Genomic DNA, 21,321 nt, shown 5'->3' with positions numbered 1-21,321 from the left:
AGCTGGAATCATTTCTTGGACACATTGCGCATCGCTGGATTTCCATGCTTGGTGTAAACAGCGCATAGAATGGCCTTCCCACGAGAGGGCACCGGAGCAGCGAGGATTCAAAGCGACGACAGAGTGACGGGCGTTTGCAGTTCGGAAGCGGTGCACTATCGCACACACCTAATGTATCCGCTCTTGCAGTTGCTACGTCTGAACGACGTGCCGAGCGAAAGACTACAGAAGCCGCACCATCGCAGGACATCTGACAGCTGGAATCATTTCTTGGACACATTGCGCATCGCTGGATTTCCATGCTTGGTGTAAACAGCGCATAGGATGGCCTTCCCACGAGAGGGCACCGGAGCAGCGAGGATTCAAAGCGACGACAGAGTGAAGCTATGTTCACACTACGGTCGTAAGGCGCCGATTTTTCATAACACGCGTAAGCGGAAGCACAACAAGCGTATGCGTCTAGTTCAGACTGTGAACGTAAAGGTACCAACGTTCGCAACGAACGTATAAATCGTGGGTGAGAGTGTTAAAGGCTAGGCAACTTTTACGACTGCGATACTACGACCGTTACGACACAGCCAATGACCGATCAGCTTTCGGTTTTCAACAACCGGTCACGAGACCTGACGGGACTTCCGTCCTCCCGGCTGCAGCAGCATCGCGGAGGCGATGGCGGGAGCTGCCGGCGCGGGAAGTGCTATTTCGCCATTCCGCGGTGACGATTGGGTTGGCTTTGTTTGCTCGCAACGTGCGTAAAAAGTTGTTCCGCGCTGCCTGCCGTACTGTCTTCATTTGGTGTGGTTTAGTCGTTGGACATTTCTGGGAAGTGAAAAGTGTGCGCAATGGATTCGCTTGCTAGCGACGATTTATTAATAGAAGAAGTGCGCCGGCGACCGTTGCTGTACGACCAGCGTTTGAAGACGTACCGGGATAAACAACTTCAGCGAGATGCATGGGAGCAGGTGTCCAGAGTACTCGGACAAAGCGGTAAGTGCGAATCAATTTACCATTTGTGTGTTCGACAGTGGCGTTAGCAGTACTGTTGAAGTATATCAAAACGAGCAGTTTTTGTCGGTGACAGCGTCGTTCGGCGGTGTCTGTGCTGCCGCGGTCTATGGCTATCTCCGTGCCATGTGCGTCAATTCGCTCGTTCGCGTGCTCACTTCCTAGGCGCTTTTTTATGATATCCAGTTTTACACCATACAAAGTTTTGTAAACATTGTGATACTGTCTAAGTGAAATAGCTAGGAAGGGTATTTATGACCAATGTGGGTGTCTGATCGGTGCATGTGAATTTGGAGCATTCCGTGAAAGCAGAAGACTGCACCAAACACAGTGATGGGCTAGCTAAGGAGCTTAATAAGCTGTAAATAACGTGATATCAGTTTCAAAGTTGTCACAGAAATAGTGGATTGAAATTTTACCAGTTGGTTAAATCATGCTTTCGTGGTTAAATGTATTCGAGAAAAGTATTCGAGCTAACGATCTGTATTGTTTTTCTACGTCACGCCTGTAGGTTTGATAGCTACAGAGTTCCATGTATAGCAAATATTTCAGAGTACCGTGTATTTCTTTTCTCTTTTCACTCGTGCAGTGCCTGATATTGAACATCGATGGCACAGCCTCCGACAGAAGTTTCTCCGGCTTCGGAAGGCGTACGTGAAATCCGGAAGCGGCTCCGACGCCGTAAAGAAGAAATGGGCCCTCTTCGACAACCTCATGTTCCTCAACGACGCCATCCAGAGCAGAAGGCAAGCTATCTGACGTTGGCGTTTTGAGCTGCTCATTGCCAGTTGGTGCGCTGAGCGCCCGCTAAGCAGGGCTGTAGATATACCTGCCCCGATTCCTCTCTCGTTTTTCCTCTCACCACTTCTCTCTGGAATAGTCTTCAATTTAAATTCATGCTATTCCTGTGCACTAGTTGTACGCGATGAAGTGAGAAAGATATTTTCAGCATCCTGACATACAGTTCGACACCGGCAGTTTAAATACGAAACGTCACTGCGTGCATTTCAATATTATTTTTAATTGAACCCAATGTGTACGTTTGAATAATTTTGAAATCATTCGCATCCAATAAAGTAGTACAGAGTGCATGGTATTTTTCCCTTTTGATTGAATACTTGACGCGCGGTCACATATGTTCTCTTTTTTTTTTGATGCAGTACTGTGTCCAGTATGGAAGGAGGACCCCGTCATTTGCCACCGGAAGTACGACCTCCAAATACGTTTACCCCAAGCAGTAACTCAAGCACGTCGGCAGAGGCACTTCTTCAGTCAATGTATATGGACAGCAGCGAAGATACCGATCGAACTCGCGACAATCCACTTGGCCAAGCTGCATACGTCTTAGAAGTCGGCGACCAAGTAGCTGAGCCAAGCTCACTGTCTGACAATGACGTTGTTGAAGACGACCATCAAGGACCTCCAGGAAGCGAGGCAGATTCAAGCGCGTGTGCCACTGCAAGGCCCACCCCACCTACAGGCACCAGGAAAACTTCCTCAAAGAAGAGAAACCAAGTCGACATTGATGAGCTAGTGGTTGCTACCCTAACAGAAAATAGGAAGCGGCTGAATGAACTAAAATATTCGAACACTGATCAAGATGAACTTTTTTTGCTCAGCATGAAGCCGCTCCTAGCTAGGCTAGAAGACCGCAAGAAAGAAATGACAAAGATCACAATTCACAAGTTGTTAGTGGAAGCTGCTTTCCCAACGTGTGAGCCGGGAAAGGACAGTGAAGGTGTTTGAAAAAGACACACGAAGTGCTGTAAACAGTATTTTATTGCCAATGCATTTTGGGGGGAGATTGTTATATTTGTTTATGGTGGAGCTCAGCTGTGCTCTTTTCTACATAGCAACCATATCAACGCTTCTTTCTGCTGGTGATTTTTTTCTGAGTGTAATCATAAGCGGCTTCTCGAACGCATCAAAATAAATTGTCATGTGTAATAAACAGTTGAAAAGTAAACAGTACATGTAGCCAAGACTTCTTCCTTTAGGTAAACTGCCATGGCACTGCGCCAGGCCCATGGAAGTAGCTGGCAAAGCTGTCGCGAACGTCTGCTGCCCTCCTTGAGTAGGTATTAGAACCTTGTCGGTACGCTTGGGGAAGTGGTGGGGTGGAGTTCCTCCAGTCACCTGAAATGAGCTCTCCTGAGCTTCCAGTGGTGTCTGCGAACTGCGGAGGACAGTAGCCACCAACCTGTCTTCCCTCCTGCATTAGGAAATTGTGTAGGCAACAGCAGGCAGCTACCACGAGGACGGCATTGTCTGGTAGAAGGCTCATCCGGTTCCTCAACACCCTCCAGCGTGCACACATAACGCCAAAAGCATTCTCGACGCACCTGCGAGCTCTTGAGAGCCTGTAGTTGTAGATCCGTTTTTCACTGTTGGCCGCTTGCATGCCAGGGTACGGCTTCATCAAATTTGTCTTGAGAGGAAAGGCGTCATCGGCCACAAACACGTAAGGGAGCACTGGGCCTCCGTTTGGGAGTGCGCAAGGAGCGGGCAAATTCTTGTGGCCATTATCCACAAATATTCCCAGCTGCGACGCCGCGAACACACCACCATCGCTTTCCCGTCCGTAGCATCCTATATAGACTGATGTAAACTTGTAGCTTGCATCACAGGATGCCATCAGGTTAATGCTGAAGCCTTGCTTATAATTGAAATATAATGTTCCAGAGTTTGGTGGTGCATCTAAATGAATGTGTTTTCCATCAATCGCTCCGGCGCAGTTAGGGAAGTTCCACTTGCACCAAAACTGTTCCGCACTAGCCTCTATGCTTTGCTCATGTAGTGGTTTTAGAAATCTAGGCTGAAGAACGGTCCATATCGCTTGGCACACCTTCGGAACAAGCTGCGAAATCGTCGATTTGCCGATGCGGAAGCTGTACGAGAGAGACTGGTAGCTGTTACCAGTGGCCAGGAACCTAAAAAAAAAGAGGAGGTATGTATGAAGTTGGCAAAAAAGCTAACCCCACTACGAGTAATTACGGCCAAGCCATTAAGCAAAACAGTGCTCAATTGGCCACCGGATATAGGAGACGCGTAGGCCAAATTGCAGCGAACGACTAGGAATAGTGTGCAACACAATGCTTAAAACTGAAAAATACAATATCTGCTCATAATGTGATACGAATTTAATTATATTTAACCTGCCTCATTATCAAATTAAACCAAGCATTCAGATAGTTTTTCATTTATTTGGCAGCCTCCCGTATTGAATACGTATCTGTATGGACTTTTGCTGCTTTCACGCATCAATGTGCTTACCTGAGTGTTATTGCAAGACGCTCCGCCGACGAAATGGCAGAACGGAGATGTGTGCTCCGAACCTCGATGAGTGGTCTCACTAAGTTCTCAAGGAAGTCGAACTGCTGGGGCGACATGCGCATGAAATTATGAAACATCGCAGCGTCTCCAAGTCGGAGCTTGACGAGAAGGTTGTGAAAGTCGCCATCCACGGCCCTGTCGAGGAATACTTGGCGCACCCAAACTCTTCTCTGTCGCCTTCGCCGTCTTCGGGCGATTGAATACACGACTATAAGCTCATTTTGAGCGTGAATTTCTTTCAACTCGGCCAGCGCTCGCGTGTTGATGGGAGCCATATTGGACCGCTAGTGACGTCGATTCTACAGCGACAAATATGATTGGCCTATCGTAAAAATCGTAATGTACGTAGCTGTAAATGTGAACAAAGGTATCGGCATAACTGCGGTAACGCTTTTTATAGCCGTTGCGTTCGATACGCCAAACGAGCTGTTACGCACGTTACGACCGTAGTGTGAACATAGCATGACGGGCGTTTGCAGCTCGGAAGCGGTGCACTATCGCACACACCTAATGTATCCGCTCTTGCAGTTGCTACGTCTGAACGACGTGCCGAGCGAAGGAATACAGAAGCCGCACCATCGCTGGATATCTGACAGCTGGAATCATTTCTTGGACACATTGCGCATCGCTGGATTTCCATGCTTGGTGTAAACAGTGCATAGAATGGCCTTCCCACGAGAGGGCACCGGAGCAGCGAGGATTCAAAGCGACGACAGAGTGACGGGCGTTTGCAGTTCGGCAGCGGTGCACTATCGCACACACCTAATGTATCCGCTCTTGCAGTTGCTACGTCTGAACGACGTGCCGAGCGAAGGAATACAGAAGCCGCACCATCGCTGGACATCTGACAGCTGGAATCATTTCTTGGACACATTGCGCATCGCTGGACTTCCATGCTTGGTGTTAACAGCGCATAGGATGGCCTTCCCACGAGAGGGCACCGGAGCAGCGAGGATTCAAAGCGACGACAGAGTGACGGGCGTTTGCAGTTCGGAAGCGGTGCACTATCGCACACACCTAATGTATCCGCTCTTGCAGTTGCTACGTCTGAACGACGTGCCGAGCGAAGGAATACAGAAGCCGCACCATCGCTGGACATCTCACAGCTGGAATAATTTCTTGGGCACACTGCGCATCGCTGGATTTCCATGCTTGGTGTAAACAGTGCATAGAATGGCCTTCCCACGAGAGGGCACCGGAGCAGCGAGGATTCAAAGCGACGACAGAGTGACGGGCGTTTGCAGTTCGGCAGCGGTGCACTATCGCACACACCTAATGTATCCGCTCTTGCAGTTGCTACGTCTGAACGACGTGCCGATCGAAGGAATACAGAAGCCGCACCATCGCTGGACATCTGACAGCTGGAATAATTTCTTGGACACACTGCGCATCGCTGGATTTCCATGCTTGGTGTAAACAGTGCATAGAATGGCCTTCCCACGAGAGGGCAACGGAGCAGCGAGGATTTAAAGCGACGACAGAGTGACGGGCATTTGCAGTTCGGCAGCGGCGCACTATCGCACACACCTAATGTATCCGCTCTTGCAGTTGCTACGTCTAAACGACGTGCCGAGCGAAGGAGTACACAAGCCGCACCATCGCAGGACATCTGACAGCTGGAATCATTTCTTGGACACACTGCGCATCGCTGGATTTCCATGCTTGGTGTAAACAGCGCATAGGATGGCCTTCCCACGAGAGGGCACCGGAGCAGCGAGGATTCAAAGCGACGACAGAGTGACGGGCGTTTGCAGTTCGGCAGCGGTGCACTATCGCAAACACCTAATGTATCCGCTCTTGCAGTTGCTACGTTTGAACGACGTGCCGATCGAAGGAATACAGAAGCCGCACCATCGCTGGACATCTGACAGCTGGAATAATTTCTTGGACACACTGCGCATCGCTGGATTTCCATGCTTCTTGTAAACAGTGCATAGCATGGCCTTCCCACGAGAGGGCACCGGAGCAGCGAGGATTGAAAGCGACGACAGAGTGACGGGCGTTTGCAGTTCGGCAGCGGTGCACTATCGCACACACCTAATGTATCCGCTCTTGCAGTTGCTACGTCTGAACGACGTGCCGATCGAAGTAATACAGAAGCCGCACCATCGCTGGACATCTTACAGCTGGAATAATTTCTTGGACACACTGCGCATCGCTGGATTTCCTTGCTTGGTGTAAACAGTGCATAGAATGGCCTTCCCACGAGAGGGCACCGGAGCAGCGAGGATTTAAAGCGACGACAGAGTGACGGGCGTTTGCAGTTCGGCAGCGGTGCACTATCGCACACACCTAATGTATCCGCTCTTGCAGTGGCTACGTCTGAACGACGTGCCGAGCGAAGGACTACAGAAGCCGCACCATCGCTGGACATCTGACAGCTGGAATCATTTCTTGGGCACACTGCGCATCGCTGGATTTCCATGCTTGGTGTAAACAGTGCATAGAATGGCCTTCCCACGAGAGGGCACCCGAGCAGCGAGGATTCAAAGCGACGACAGAGTGACGGGCGTTTGCAGTTCGGAAGCGGTGCACTATCGCACACACCTAATGTATCCGCTCTTGCAGTTCCTACGTCTGAACGACGTGCCGAGCGAAGGAATACAGAAGCCGCACCATCGCTGGAGATCTGACAGCTGGAATCATTTCTTGGACACATTGCGCATCGCTGGATTTCCATGCTTGGTGTAAACAGCGCATAGAATGGCCTTCCCACGAAAGGGCACCGGAGCAGCGAGGATTGAAAGCGACGACAGAGTGACGGGCGTTTGCAGTTCGGCAGCGGTGCACTATCGCACACACACCTAATGTATCCGCTCTTGCAGTTGCTACGTCTAAACGACGTGCCGATCGAAGGAATACAGAAGCCGCACCATCGCTGGACATCTGACAGCTGGAATAATTTCTTGGACACACTGCGCATCGCTGGATTTCCATGCTTGGTGTAAACAGTGCATAAGATGGCCTTCCCACGAGGGGGCACCCTAGCAGCGAGGATTCAAAGCGACGACAGAGTGACGGGCGTTTGCAGTTCGGCAGCGGTGCACTATCGCACATACCTAATGTATCCGCTCTTGCAGTTGCTACGTCTGAACGACGTGCCGAGCGAAGGAATATTGAAGCCGCACCATCGCTGGACATCTGACAGCTGGAATCGTTTCTTGGACACATTGCGCATCGCTGGATTTCCGTGCTTGGTGTAAACAGCGCATAGGATGGCCTTCCCAAGAGAGGGCACCGGAGCAGCGAGGATTCAAAGCGACGACAGAGTGACGGGCGTTTGCAGTTCGGAAGCGGTGCACTATCGCACACACCTAATGTATCCGCTCTTGCAGTTGCTACGTCTGAACGACGTGCCGAGCGGAAGAATACAGAAGCCGCACCATCGCTGGACATCTGACAGCTGGAATCATTTTATGGATACATTGCGCATCGCTGGATTTCCATGCTTGGTGTAAACAGCGCATATGATGGCCTTCCCACGAGAGGGCACCGGAGCAGCGAGGATTCAAAGCGACGACAGAGTGACGGGCGTTTGCAGTTCGGAAGCGGTGCACTATCGCACACACCTAATGTATCCGCTCTTGGAGTTGCTACGTCTGAACGACGTGCCGAGCGAAGGAATACAGAAGCCGCGCCATCGCTGGACATCTGACAGCTGGAATCATTTCTTGGATACATTGCGCATCGCTGGATTTTCATGCTTGGTGTCAACAGCGCATAGGATGGCCTTCCCACGAGAGGGCACCCGAGCAGCGAGGATTCAAAGCGACGACAGAGTGACGGGCGTTTGCAGTTCGGAAGCGGTGCACTATCGCACACACCTAATGTATCCGTGCTTGCAGTTGCTACGTCTGAACGACGTGCCGAGCGAAGGAATACAGAAGCCGCACCATCGCTGGACATCTGACAGCTGGAATCATTTCTTGGACACACTGCGCATCGCTGGATTTCCATGCTTGGTGTAAACAGCGCATAGAATGGCCTTCCCACGAGAGGGCACCGGAGCAGCGAGGATTCAAAGCGACGACAGAGTGACGGGCGTTTGCAGTTCGGCAGCGGTGCACTATCGCACACACCTAATGTATCCGCTCTTGCAGTTGCTACGTCTGAACAACGTGCCGATCGAAGGAATACAGAAGCCGCACCATCGCTGGACATCTGACAGCTGGAATAATTTCTTGGACACACTGCGCATCGCTGGATTTCCATGCTTGGTGTAAACAGTGCATAGAATGGCCTTCCCACGAAAGGGCACCGGAGCAGCGAGGATTTAAAGCGACGACAGAGTGACGGGCGTTTGCAGTTCGGCAGCGGTGCACTATCGCACACACCTAATGTATCCGCTCTTGCAGTTGCTACGTCTAAACGACGTGCCGAGCGAAGGACTACAGAAGCCGCACCATCGCAGGACATCTGACAGCTGGAATCATTTCTTGGACACATTGCGCATCGCTGGATTTCCATGCTTGGTGTAAACAGCGCATAGGATGGCCTTCCCACGAGAGGGCACCGGAGCAGCGAGGATTCAAAGCGACTACAGAGTGACGGGCGTTTGCAGTTCGGCAGCGGTGCACTATCGCACACACCTAATTTATCCGCTCTTGCAGTTGCTACGTCTGAACGACGTGGCGATCGAAGGAATACAGTAGCCGCGCCATCGCTGGGCATCTGACAGCTGGAATAATTTCTTGGACACAGTGCGCATCGCTGGATTTCCATGCTTGGTGTAAACAGTGCATAGAATGGCCTTCCCACGAGAGGGCACCGGAGCAGCGAGGATTTAAAGCGACGACAGAGTGACGGGCGTTTGCAGTTCGGCAGCGGTGCACTATCGCACACACCTAATGTATCCGCTCTTGCAGTGGCTACGTCTGAACGACGTGCCGAGCGAAGGACTACAGAAGCCGCACCATCGCTGGACATCTGACAGCTGGAATCATTTCTTGGGCACACTGCGCATCGCTGGATTTCCATGCTTGGTGTAAACAGTGCATAGAATGGCCTTCCCACGAGAGGGCACCCGAGCAGCGAGGATTCAAAGCGACGACAGAGTGACGGGCGTTTGCAGTTCGGAAGCGGTGCACTATCGCACACACCTAATGTATCCGCTCTTGCAGTTCCTACGTCTGAACGACGTGCCGAGCGAAGGAATACAGAAGCCGCACCATCGCTGGAGATCTGACAGCTGGAATCATTTCTTGGACACATTGCGCATCGCTGGATTTCCATGCTTGGTGTAAACAGCGCATAGAATGGCCTTTCCACGAAAGGGCACCGGAGCAGCGAGGATTGAAAGCGACGACAGAGTGACGGGCGTTTGCAGTTCGGCAGCGGTGCACTATCGCACACACACCTAATGTATCCGCTCTTGCAGTTGCTACGTCTAAACGACGTGCCGATCGAAGCAATACAGAAGCCGCACCATCGCTGGACATCTGACAGCTGGAATAATTTCTTGGACACACTGCGCATCGCTGGATTTCCATGCTTGGTGTAAACAGCGCATAGGATGGCCTTCCCACGAGAGGGCACCCGAGCAACGAGGATTCAAAGCGACGACAGAGTGACGTTCGTTTGCAGTTCGGAAGCGGTGCACTATCGCACACACCTAATGTATCCGCTCTGGCAGTTGCTACGTCTGAACGACGTGCTGAGGGAAGGAATACAGAAGCCGCACCATCGCTGGACATCTGACAGCTGGAATCATTTCTTGGACACACTGCGCATCGCTGGATTTCCATGCTTGGTGTAAACAGCGCATAGAATGGCCTTCCCACGAGAGGGCACCGGAGCAGCGAGGATTCAAAGCGACGACAGAGTGACGGGCGTTTGCAGTTCGGAAGCGGTGCACTATCGCACACACCTAATGTATCCGCTCTTGCAGTTGCAACGTCTGAACGACGTGCCGAGCGAAGGAATACAGAAGCCGCACCATCGCTGGACATCTCACAGCTGGAATAATTTCTTGGGCACACTGCGCATCGCTGGATTTCCATGCTTGGTGTAAACAGTGCATAGAATGGCCTTCCCACGAGAGGGCACCGGAGCAGCGAGGATTCAAAGCGACGACAGAGTGACGGGCGTTTGCAGTTCGGCAGCGGTGCACTATCGCACACACCTAATGTATCCGCTCTTGGAGTTGCTACGTCTGAACGACGTGCCGATCGAAGGAATACAGAAGCCGCACCATCGCTGGACATCTGACAGCTGGAATAATTTCTTGGACACACTGCGCATCGCGGGATTTCCATGCTTGGTGTAAACAGTGCATAGAATGGCCTTCCCACGAGAGGGCACCGGAGCAGCGAGGATTTAAAGCGACGACAGAGTGACGGGCGTTTGCAGTTCGGCAGCGGTGCACTATCGCACACACCTAATGTATCCGCTCTTGCAGTTGCTACGTCTAAACGACGTGCCGAGCGAAGGACTACAGAAGCCGCACCATCGCAGGACATCTGACAGCTGGAATCATTTCTTGGACACATTGCGCATCGCTGGATTTCCATGCTTGGTGTAAACAGCGCATAGGATGGCCTTCCCACGAGAGGGCACCGGAGCAGCGAGGATTCAAAGCGACTACAGAGTGACGGGCGTTTGCAGTTCAGCAGCGGTGCACTATCGCACACACCTAATGTATCCGCTCTTGCAGTTGCTACGTCTGAACGACGTGCCGATCGAAGGAATACAGTAGCCGCGCCATCGCTGGACATCTGACAGCTGGAATCATTTCTTGGACACATTGCGCATCGCTGGATTTCCATGCTTGGTGTAAACAGCGCATAGAATGGCCTTCCCACGAAAGGGCACCGGAGCAGCGAGGATTGAAAGCGACGACAGAGTGACGGGCGTTTGCAGTTCGGAAGCGGTGCACTATCGCACACACCTAATGTATCCGCTCTTGCAGTTGCTACGTCTGAACGACGTGCCGAGCGGAAGAATACAGAAGCCGCACCATCGCTGGACATCTGACAGCTGGAATCATTTCTTGGATACATTGCGCATCGCTGGATTTCCATGCTTGGTGTAAACAGTGCATAGAATGGCCTTCCCACGAGAGGGCACCGGAGCAGCGAGGATTCAAAGCGACGACAGAGTGACGGGCGTTTGCAGTTCGGCAGCAGTGCACTATCGCACACACTTAATGTATCCGCTCTTGCAGTTGCTACGTCTGAACGACGTGCCGAGCGAAGGAATACAGAAGCCGCACCATCGCTGGACATCTGACAGCTGGAATCATTTCTTGGACACATTTCGCATCGCTGGATTTCCATGCTTGGTGTAAACAGCGCATAGGATGGCCTTCCCACGAGAGGGCACCGGAGCAGCGATGATTCAAAGCGACGACAGAGTGACGGGCGTTTGCAGTTCGGAAGCGGTGCTCTATCGCACACACCTAATGTATCCGCTCTGGCAGTTGCTACGTCTGAACGACGTGCTGAGCGAAGGAATACAGAAGCCGCACCATCGCTGGACATCTGACAGCTGGAATCATTTCTTGGACACATTGCGCATCGCTGGATTTCCATGCTTGGTGTAAACAGCGCATAGAATGGCCTTCCCACGACAGGGCACCGGAGCAGCGAGGATTCAAAGCGACGACAGAGTGACGGGCGTTTGCAGTTCGGAAGCGGTGCACTATCGCACACACCTAATGTATCCGCTCTTGCAGTTGCTACGTCTGAACGACGTGCCGAGCGGAAGAATACAGAAGCCGCACCATCGCTGGACATCTGACAGCTGGAATCATTTCTTGGATACATTGCGCATCGCTGGATTTCCATGCTTGGTGTAAACAGCGCATAGGATGGCCTTCCCACGAGAGGGCACCGGAGCAGCGAGGATTCAAAGCGACGACAGAGTGACGGGCGTTTGCAGTTCGGAAGCGGTGCACTATCGCACACACCTAATGTATCCGCTCTTGGAGTTGCTACGTCTGAACGACGTGCCGAGCGAAGGAATACAGAAGCCGCACCATCGCTGGACATCTGACAGCTGGAATCATTTCTTGGATACATTGCGCATCGCTGGATTTCCATGCTTGGTGTCAACAGCGCATAGGATGGCCTTCCCACGAGAGGGCACCCGAGCAGCGAGGATTCAAAGCTACGACAGAGTGACGGGCGTTTGCAGTTCGGAAGCGGTGCACTATCGCACACACCTAATGTATCCGTGCTTGCAGTTGCTACGTCTGAACGACGTGCCGAGCGAAGGAATACAGAAGCCGCACCATCGCTGGATATCTGACAGCTGGAATCATTTCTTGGACACATTGCGCATCGCTGGATTTCCATGCTTGGTGTAAACAGTGCATAGAATGGCCTTCCCACGAGAGGGCACCGGAGCAGCGAGGATTCAAAGCGACGACAGAGTGACGGGCGTTTGCAGTTCGGCAGCGGTGCACTATCGCACACACCTAATGTATCCGCTCTTGCAGTTGCTACGTCTGAACGACGTGCCGAGCGAAGGAATACAGAAGCCGCACCATCGCTGGACATCTGACAGCTGGAATCATTTCTTGGACACATTGCGCATCGCTGGATTTCCATGCTTGGTGTAAACAGCGCATAGGATGGCCTTCCCACGAGAGGGCACCGGAGCAGCGAGGATTCAAAGCGACGACAGAGTGACGTTCGTTTGCAGTTCGGAAGCGGTGCACTATCGCACACACCTAATGTATCCGCTCTGGCAGTTGCTACGTCTGAACGACGTGCTGAGCGAAGGAATAGAGAAGCCGCACCATCGCTGGACATCTGACAGCTGGAATCATTTCTTGGACACACTGCGCATCGCTGGATTTCCATGCTTGGTGTAAACAGCGCATAGACTGGCCTTCCCACGAGAGGGCACCGGAGCAGCGAGGATTCAAAGCGACGACAGAGTGACGGGCGTTTGCAGTTCGGAAGTGCTGCACTATCGCACACACCTAATGTATCCGCTCTTGCAGTTGCTACGTCTGAACGACGTGCCGAGCGAAGGAATACAGAAGCCGCACCATCGCTGGACATCTCACAGCTGGAATAATTTCTTGGGCACACTGCGCATCGCTGGATTTCCATGCTTGGTGTAAACAGTGCATAGAATGGCCTTCCCACGAGAGGGCACCGGAGCAGCGAGGATTCAAAGCGACGACAGAGTGACGGGCGTTTGCAGTTCGGCAGCGGTGCACTATCGCACACACCTAATGTATCCGCTCTTGCAGTTGCTACGTCTGAACAACGTGCCGATCGAAGGAATACAGAAGCCGCACCATCGCTGGACATCTGACAGCTGGAATAATTTCTTGGACACACTGCGCATCGCTGGATTTCCATGCTTGGTGTAAACAGTGCATAGAATGGCCTTCCCACGAGAGGGCACCGGAGCAGCGAGGATTTAAAGCGACGACAGAGTGACGGGCGTTTGCAGTTCGGCAGCGGTGCACTATCGCACACACCTAATGTATCCGCTCTTGCAGTTGCTACGTCTAAACGACGTGCCGAGCGAAGGACTACAGAAGCCGCACCATCGCAGGACATCTGACAGCTGGAATCATTTCTTGGACACATTGCGCATCGCTGGATTTCCATGCTTGGTGTAAACAGCGCATAGGATGGCCTTCCCACGAGAGGGCACCCGAGCAACGAGGCTTCAAAGCGACGACAGAGTGACGGGCGTTTGCAGTTCGGAAGCGGTGCACTATCGCACACACCTAATGTATCCGCTCTTGCAGTTGCTACTTCTGAACGACGTGCCGATCGAAGGAATACAGAAGCCGCACCATCGCTGGATATCTGACAGCTGGAATAATTTTTTGGACACACTGCGCATCGCTGGATTTCCATGCTTGGTGTAAACAGTGCATAGAATGGCCTTCCCACGAGAGGGCACCGGAGCAGCGAGGATTTAAAGCGACGACAGAGTGACGGGCGTTTGCAGTTCGGAAGCGGTGCACTATCGCACACACCTAATGTATCCGCTCTTGCAGTTCCTACGTCTGAACGACGTGCCGAGCGAAGGAATACAGAAGCCGCACCATCGCTGGAGATCTGACAGCTGGAATCATTTCTTGGACACATTGCGCATCGCTGGATTTCCATGCTTGGTGTAAACAGCGCATAGAATGGCCTTCCCACGAAAGGGCACCGGAGCAGCGAGGATTGAAAGCGACGACAGAGTGACGGGCGTTTGCAGTTCGGAAGCGGTGCACTATCGCACACACCTAATGTATCCGCTCTTGCAGTTGCTACGTCTGAACGACGTGCCGAGCGAAGGAATACAGAAACCGCACCATCGCTGGATATCGGACAGCTGGAATCATTTCTTGGACACATTGCGCATCGCTGGATTTCCATGCTTGGTGTAAACAGTGCATAGAATGGCCTTCCCACGAGAGGGCACCGGAGCAGCGAGGATTCAAAGCGACGACAGAGTGACGGGCGTTTGCAGTTCGGCAGCGGTGCACTATCGCACACACTTAATGTATCCGCTCTTGCAGTTGCTACGTCTGAACGACGTGCCGAGCGAAGGAATACAGAAGCCGCACCATCGCTGGACATCTGACAGCTGGAATCATTTCTTGGACACATTTCGCATCGCTGGATTTCCATGCTTGGTGTAAACAGCGCATAGGATGGCCTTCCCACGAGAGGGCACCGGAGCAGCGATGATTCAAAGCGACGACAGAGTGACGGGCGTTTGCAGTTCGGAAGCGGTGCTCTATCGCACACACCTAATGTATCCGCTCTGGCAGTTGCTACGTCTGAACGACGTGCTGAGCGAAGGAATACAGAAGCCGCACCATCGCTGGACATCTGACAGCTGGAATCATTTCTTGGACACATTGCGCATCGCTGGATTTCCATGCTTGGTGTAAACAGCGCATAGAATGGCCTTCCCACGAGAGGGCACCGGAGCAGCGAGGATTCCAAGCGACGACAGAGTGACGGGCGTTTGCAGTTCGGAAGCGGTGCACTATCGCACACATCTAATGTATCCGCTCTTGCAGTTGCTACGTCTGAACGACGTGCCGAGCGAAGGAATACAGAAGCCGCATCATCGCTGGACATCTCACAGCTGGAATAATTTCTTGGGCACACTGCGCATCGCTGGATTTCCATGCTTGGTGTAAACTGTGCATAGAATGGCCTTCCCACGAGAGGGCACCGGAGCAGCGAGGATTCAAAGCGACGACAGAGTGACGGGCGTTTGCAGTTCGGCAGCGGTGATATATCACACACACCTAATGTATCCGCTCTTGCAGTTGCTACGTCTGAACGACGTGCCGATCGAAGGAATACAGAAGCCGCACCATCGCTGGACATCTGACAGCTGGAATCATTTCTTGGGCACACTGCGCATCGCTGGATTTCCATGCTTGGTGTAAACAGTGCATAGAATGGCCTTCCCACGAGAGGGCACCGGAGCAAAGAGGATTCAAAGCGACGACAGAGTGACGGGCGTTTGCAGTTCGGCAGCGGTGCACTATCGCACACACCTAATGTATCCGCTCTTGCAGTTGCTACGTCTAAACGACGTGCCGATCGAAGGAATACAGAAGCCGCACCATCTCTGGACATCTGACAGCTGGAATAATTTCTTGGACACACTGCGCATCGCTGGATTTCCATGCTTGGTGGAAACAGTGCATAGGATGGCCTTCCCACGAGGGGGCACCCTAGCAGCGAGGATTCAAAGCGACGACAGAGTGACGGGCGTTTGCAGTTCGGCAGCGGTGCACTATCGCACACACCTAATGTATCCGCTCTTGCAGTTGCTACGTCTGAACGACGTGCCGCGCGAAGGAATACAGAAGCCGCACCATCGCTGGACATCTGACAGCTGGAATCATTTCTTGGACACATTGCGCATCGCTGGATTTCCATGCTTGGTGTAAACGGCGCATAGGATGGCCTTCCCACGAGAGGGCACCGGAGCAGCGAGGATTCAAAGCGACAACAGAGTGACGGGCGTTTGCAGTTCGGAAGCGGTGCACTATCGCACACACCTAATGTATCCGCTCTGGCAGTTGCTACGTCTGAACGACGTGCTGAGCGAAGGAATACAGAAGCCGCACCATCGCTGGACATCTGACAGCTGGAATCATTTCTTGGACACATTGCGCATCGCTGGATTTCCATGCTTGGTGTAAACAGCGCATAGGAATGCCTTCCCACGAGAGGGCACCGGAGCAGCGAGGATTCAAAGCGACGACAGAGTGACGGGCGTTTGCAGTTCGGAAGCGGTGCACTATCGCACACACCTAATGTATCCGCTCTTGCAGTTGCTACGTCTGAACGACGTGCCGAGCGAAGGAATACAGAAACCGCACCATCGCTGGATATCGGACAGCTGGAATCATTTCTTGGACACATTGCGCATCGCTGGATTTCCATGCTTGGTGTAAACAGTGCATAGAATGGCCTTCCCACGAGAGGGCACCGGAGCAGCGAGGATTCAAAGCGACGACAGAGTGACAGGCGTTTGCAGTTCGGCAGCGGTGCACTATCGCACACACTTAATGTATCCGCTCTTGCAGTTGCTACGTCTGAACGACGTGCCGAGCGAAGGAATACAGAAGCCGCACCATCGCTGGACATCTGACAGCTGGAATCATTTCTTGGACACATTTCGCATCGCTGGATTTTCATGCTTGGTGTAAACAGCGCATAGGATGGCCTTCCCACGAGAGGGCACCGGAGCAGCGATGATTCAAAGCGACGACAGAGTGACGGGCGTTTGCAGTTCGGAAGCGGTGCACTATCGCACACACCTAATGTATCCGCTCTGGCAGTTGCTACGTCTGAACGACGTGCTGAGCGAAGGAATACAGAAGCCGCACCATCGCTGGACATCTGACAGCTGGAATCATTTCTTGGACACATTGCGCATCGCTGGATTTCCATGCTTGGTGTAAACAGCGCATAGAATGGCCTTCCCACGAGAGGGCACCGGAGCAGCGAGGATACCAAGCGACGACAGAGTGACGGGCGTTTGCAGTTCGGAAGCGGTGCACTATCGCACACATCTAATGTATCCGCTCTTGCAGTTGCTACGTCTGAACGACGTGCCGAGCGAAGGACTACAGAAGCCGCACCATCGCAGGACATCTGACAGCTGGAATCATTTCTTGGACACATTGCGCATCGCTGGATTGCCATGCTTGGTGTAAACAGCGCATAGGATGGCCTTCCCACAAGAGGGCACCGGAGCAGCGAGGATTTAAAGCGACGACAGAGTGACGGGCGTTTGCAGTTCGGCAGCGGTGCACTATCGCACACACCTAATGTATCCGCTCTTGCAGTTGCTACGTCTGAACGACGTGCCGAGCGAAGGACTACAGAAGCCGCACCATCGCTGGACATCTGACAGCTGGAATCATTTCTTGGGCACACTGCGCATCGCTGGATTTGCATGCTTGGTGTAAACAGTGCATAGAATGGCCTTCCCACGAGAGGGCACCCGAGCAGCGAGGATTCAAAGCGACGACCGAGTGACGGGCGTTTGCAGTTCGGAAGCGGTGCACTATCGCACACACCTAATGTATCCGCTCTTGCAGTTGCTACGTCTGAACGACGTGCCGAGCGAAGGAATACAGAAGCCGCACCATCGCTGGACATCGGACAGCTGGAATCATTTCTTGGACACATTGCGCATCGCTGGATTTCCATGCTTGGTGTAAACAGCGCATAGGATGGCCTTCCCACGAGAGGGCACCGGAGCAGCGAGGATTCAAAGCGACGACAGAGTCACGGGCGTTTGCAGCTCGGAAGCGGTGCACTATCGCACACACCTAATGTATCCGCTCTTGCAGTTGCTACGTCTGAACGACGTGCCGAGCGAAGGAATACAGAAGCCGCACCATCGCTGGACATCTGACAGCTGGAATCATTTCTTGGACACATTGCGCATCGCTGGATTTCCATGCTTGGTGTAAACAGCGCATAGGATGGCCTTCCCACGAGAGGGCACCGGAGCAGCGAGGATTGAAAGCGACGACAGAGTGACGGGCGTTTGCAGTTCGTAAGCGGTGCACTATCGCACACACCTAATGTATCCGCTCTGGCAGTTGCTACGTCTGAACGACGTGCTGAGCGAAGGAATACAGAAGCCGCACCATCGCTGGACATCTGACAGCTGGAATCATTTCTTGGACACATTGCGCATCGCTGGATTTCCATGCTTGGTGTAAACAGCGCATAGAATGGCCTTCCCACGATAGGGCACCGGAGCAGCGAGGATTCAAAGCGACGACAGAGTGACGGGCGTTTGCAGTTCGGAAGCGGTGCACTATCGCACACACCTAATGTATCCGCTCTTGCAGTTGCTACATCTGAACGACGTGCCGAGCGAAGGAATACAGAAGCCGCACCATCGCTGGACATCTCACAGCTGGAATAATTTCTTGGGCACACTGCGCATCGCTGGATTTCCATGCTTGGTGTAAACAGTGCATAGAATGGCCTTCCCACAAGAGGGCACCGGAGCAGCGAGGATTCAAAGCGGCGACAGAGTGACGGGCGTTTGCAGTTCGGCAGCGGTGCACTATGGCACACACCTAATGTATCCGCTCTTGCAGTTGCTACGTCTGAACGACGTGCCGAGCGAAGGAATACAGAAGCCGCACCATCGCTGGACATCTGACAGCTGGAATCATTTCTTGGGCACATTGCGCATCGCTGGATTTCCATGCTTGGTGTAAACAGTGCATAGAATGGCCTTCCCACGAGAGGGCACCGGAGCAGCGAGGATTCAAAGCGACGACAGAGTGACGGGCGTTTGCAGTTCGAAAGCGGTGCACTATCGCACACACCTAATGTATCCGCTCTTGCAGTTGCTACGTCTGAACGACGTGCCGAGCGAAGGAATACAGAAGCCGCACCATCGCTGGACATCTGACACCTGGAATCATTTCTTGGACACATTGCGCATCGCTGGATTTCCATGCTTGGTGTAAACAGTGCATAGAATGGCCTTCCCACGAGAGGGCACTGGAGCAGCGAGGATTCAAAGCGACGACAGAGTGACGGGCGTTTGCAGTTCGGCAGCGGTGCACTATCGCACACACCTAATGTATCCGCTCTTGCAGTTGCTACGTCTGAACGACGTGCCGAGCGAAGGAATACAGAAGCCGCTTCATCGCTGGACATCTGACAGCTGGAATCATTTCTTGGGCACATTGCGCATCGCTGGATTTCCATGCTTGGTGTAAACAGTGCATAGAATGGCCTTCCCACGAGAGGGCACCGGAGCAGCGAGGATTGAAAGCGACGAAAGAGTGACGTTCGTTTGCAGTTCGGAAGCGGTGCACTATCCCACACACCTAATGTATCCGCTCTTGCAGTTGCTACGTCTGAACGACGTGCGGAGCGAAGGAATACAGAAGCCGCACCATCGCTGGACATCTGACAGCTGGAATCATTTCTTGGACACATTGCGCATCGCTGGATTTCCATACTTCGTGTAAACAGCGCATAGGATGGCCTTCCCACGAGAGGGCACCGGAGCAGCGAGGATTCAAAGCGACGACAGAGTCACGGGCGTTTGCAGTTCGGAAGCGGTGCACTATCGCACACACCTAATGTATCCGCTCTTGCAGTTGCTACGTCTGAACGACGTGCCGAGCGAAGGAATACAGAAGCCGCACCATCGCTGGACATCTGACAGCTGGAATAATTTCTTGGGCACACTGCGCATCGCTGGATTTCCATGCTTGGTGTAAACAGTGCATAGAATGGCCTTCCCACGAGAGGGCACCGGAGCCGCGAGGATTCAAAGCGACGACCGAGTGACGGGCGTTTGCAGTTCGGCAGCGGTGCACTATCGCACACACCTAATGTATCCGCTCTTGCAGTTGCTACGTCTGAACGACGTGCCGAGCGAAGGAATACAGAAGCCGCACCATCGCTGGACATCTGACAGCTGGAATAATTTCTTGGGCACACTGCGCATCGCTGGATTTACATGCTTGGTGTAAACAGTGCATAGAATGGCCTTCACACGAGATGGCACCGGAGCAGCGAGGATTCAAAGCGACGACAGAGTGACGGGCGTTTGCAGTTCGGAAGCGGTGCACTATCGCACACACCTAATGTATCCGCTCTTGCAGTTGCTACGTCTTAACGACGTGCCGAGCGAAGGAATACAGAAGCCGCACCATCGCTGGACATCTGACAGCTGGAATCATTTCTTGGGCACACTGCGAATCGCTGGATTTCCATGCTTGGTGTAAACAGTGCATAGAATGGCCTTCCCACGAGAGGGCACTGGAGCAGCGAGGATTCAAAGCGACGACAGAGTGACGGGCGTTTGCAGTTCGGCAGCGGTGCACTATCGCACACACCTAATGTATCCGCTCTTGCAGTTGCTACGTCTGAACGACGTGCCGAGCGAAGGAATACAGAAGCCGCTTCATCGCTGGACATCTGACAGCTGGAATCATTTCTTGGGCACATTGCGTATCGCTGAATTTCCATGCTTGGTGTAAACAGTGCATAGAATGGCCTTCCCACGAGAGGGCACCGGAGCAGCGAGGATTCAAAGCGACGACAGAGTGAGGGGCGTTTGCAGTTCGGAAGCGGTGCACTATCGCACACACCTAATGTATCCGCTCTTGCAGTTGCTACGTCTTAACGACGTGCCGAGCGAAGGAATACAGAAGCCGCACCATCGCTGGACATCTGACAGCTGGAATAATTTCTTGGGCACACTGCGAATCGCTGGATTTCCATGCTTGGTGTAAACAGTGCATAGAATGGCCTTCCCACGAGAGGGCACTGGAGCAGCGAGGATTCAAAGCGACGACAGAGTGACGGGCGTTTGCAGTTCGGCAGCGGTGCACTATCGCACACACCTAATGTATCCGCTCTTGCAGTTGCTACGTCTGAACGACGTGCCGAGCGAAGGAATACAGAAGCCGCTTCATCGCTGGACATCTGACAGCTGGAATCATTTCTTGGGCACATTGCGTATCGCTGAATTTCCATGCTTGGTGTAAACAGTGCA

At 52.8% G+C, this 21,321-nt stretch overlaps 1 long non-coding RNA gene across 1 annotated transcript; it reads left to right on the top strand.

The window, feature by feature from the left end:
• The first annotated feature begins 525 nt into the window (after positions 1-525).
• LOC144160930 (uncharacterized) lies at positions 526-2,753 on the top strand. Its single transcript, XR_013320444.1, has 3 exons — positions 526-987; positions 1,595-1,751; positions 2,166-2,753. It is a non-coding gene; the product is annotated as an uncharacterized LOC144160930 (long non-coding RNA).
• Positions 2,754-21,321: the final 18,568 nt, after the last annotated feature.

This window comes from Haemaphysalis longicornis, unplaced genomic scaffold, assembly GCF_048455015.1.
Source record: "Haemaphysalis longicornis isolate Haplotype H1 unplaced genomic scaffold, Haemaphysalis longicornis Haplotype H1 scaffold_11, whole genome shotgun sequence".
NCBI lineage: Eukaryota > Metazoa > Arthropoda > Arachnida > Ixodida > Ixodidae > Haemaphysalis > Haemaphysalis longicornis.
The sequence above is the reverse complement of the archived record's forward strand: the minus strand, read 5'-3'. Positions and strand labels throughout refer to the sequence as shown.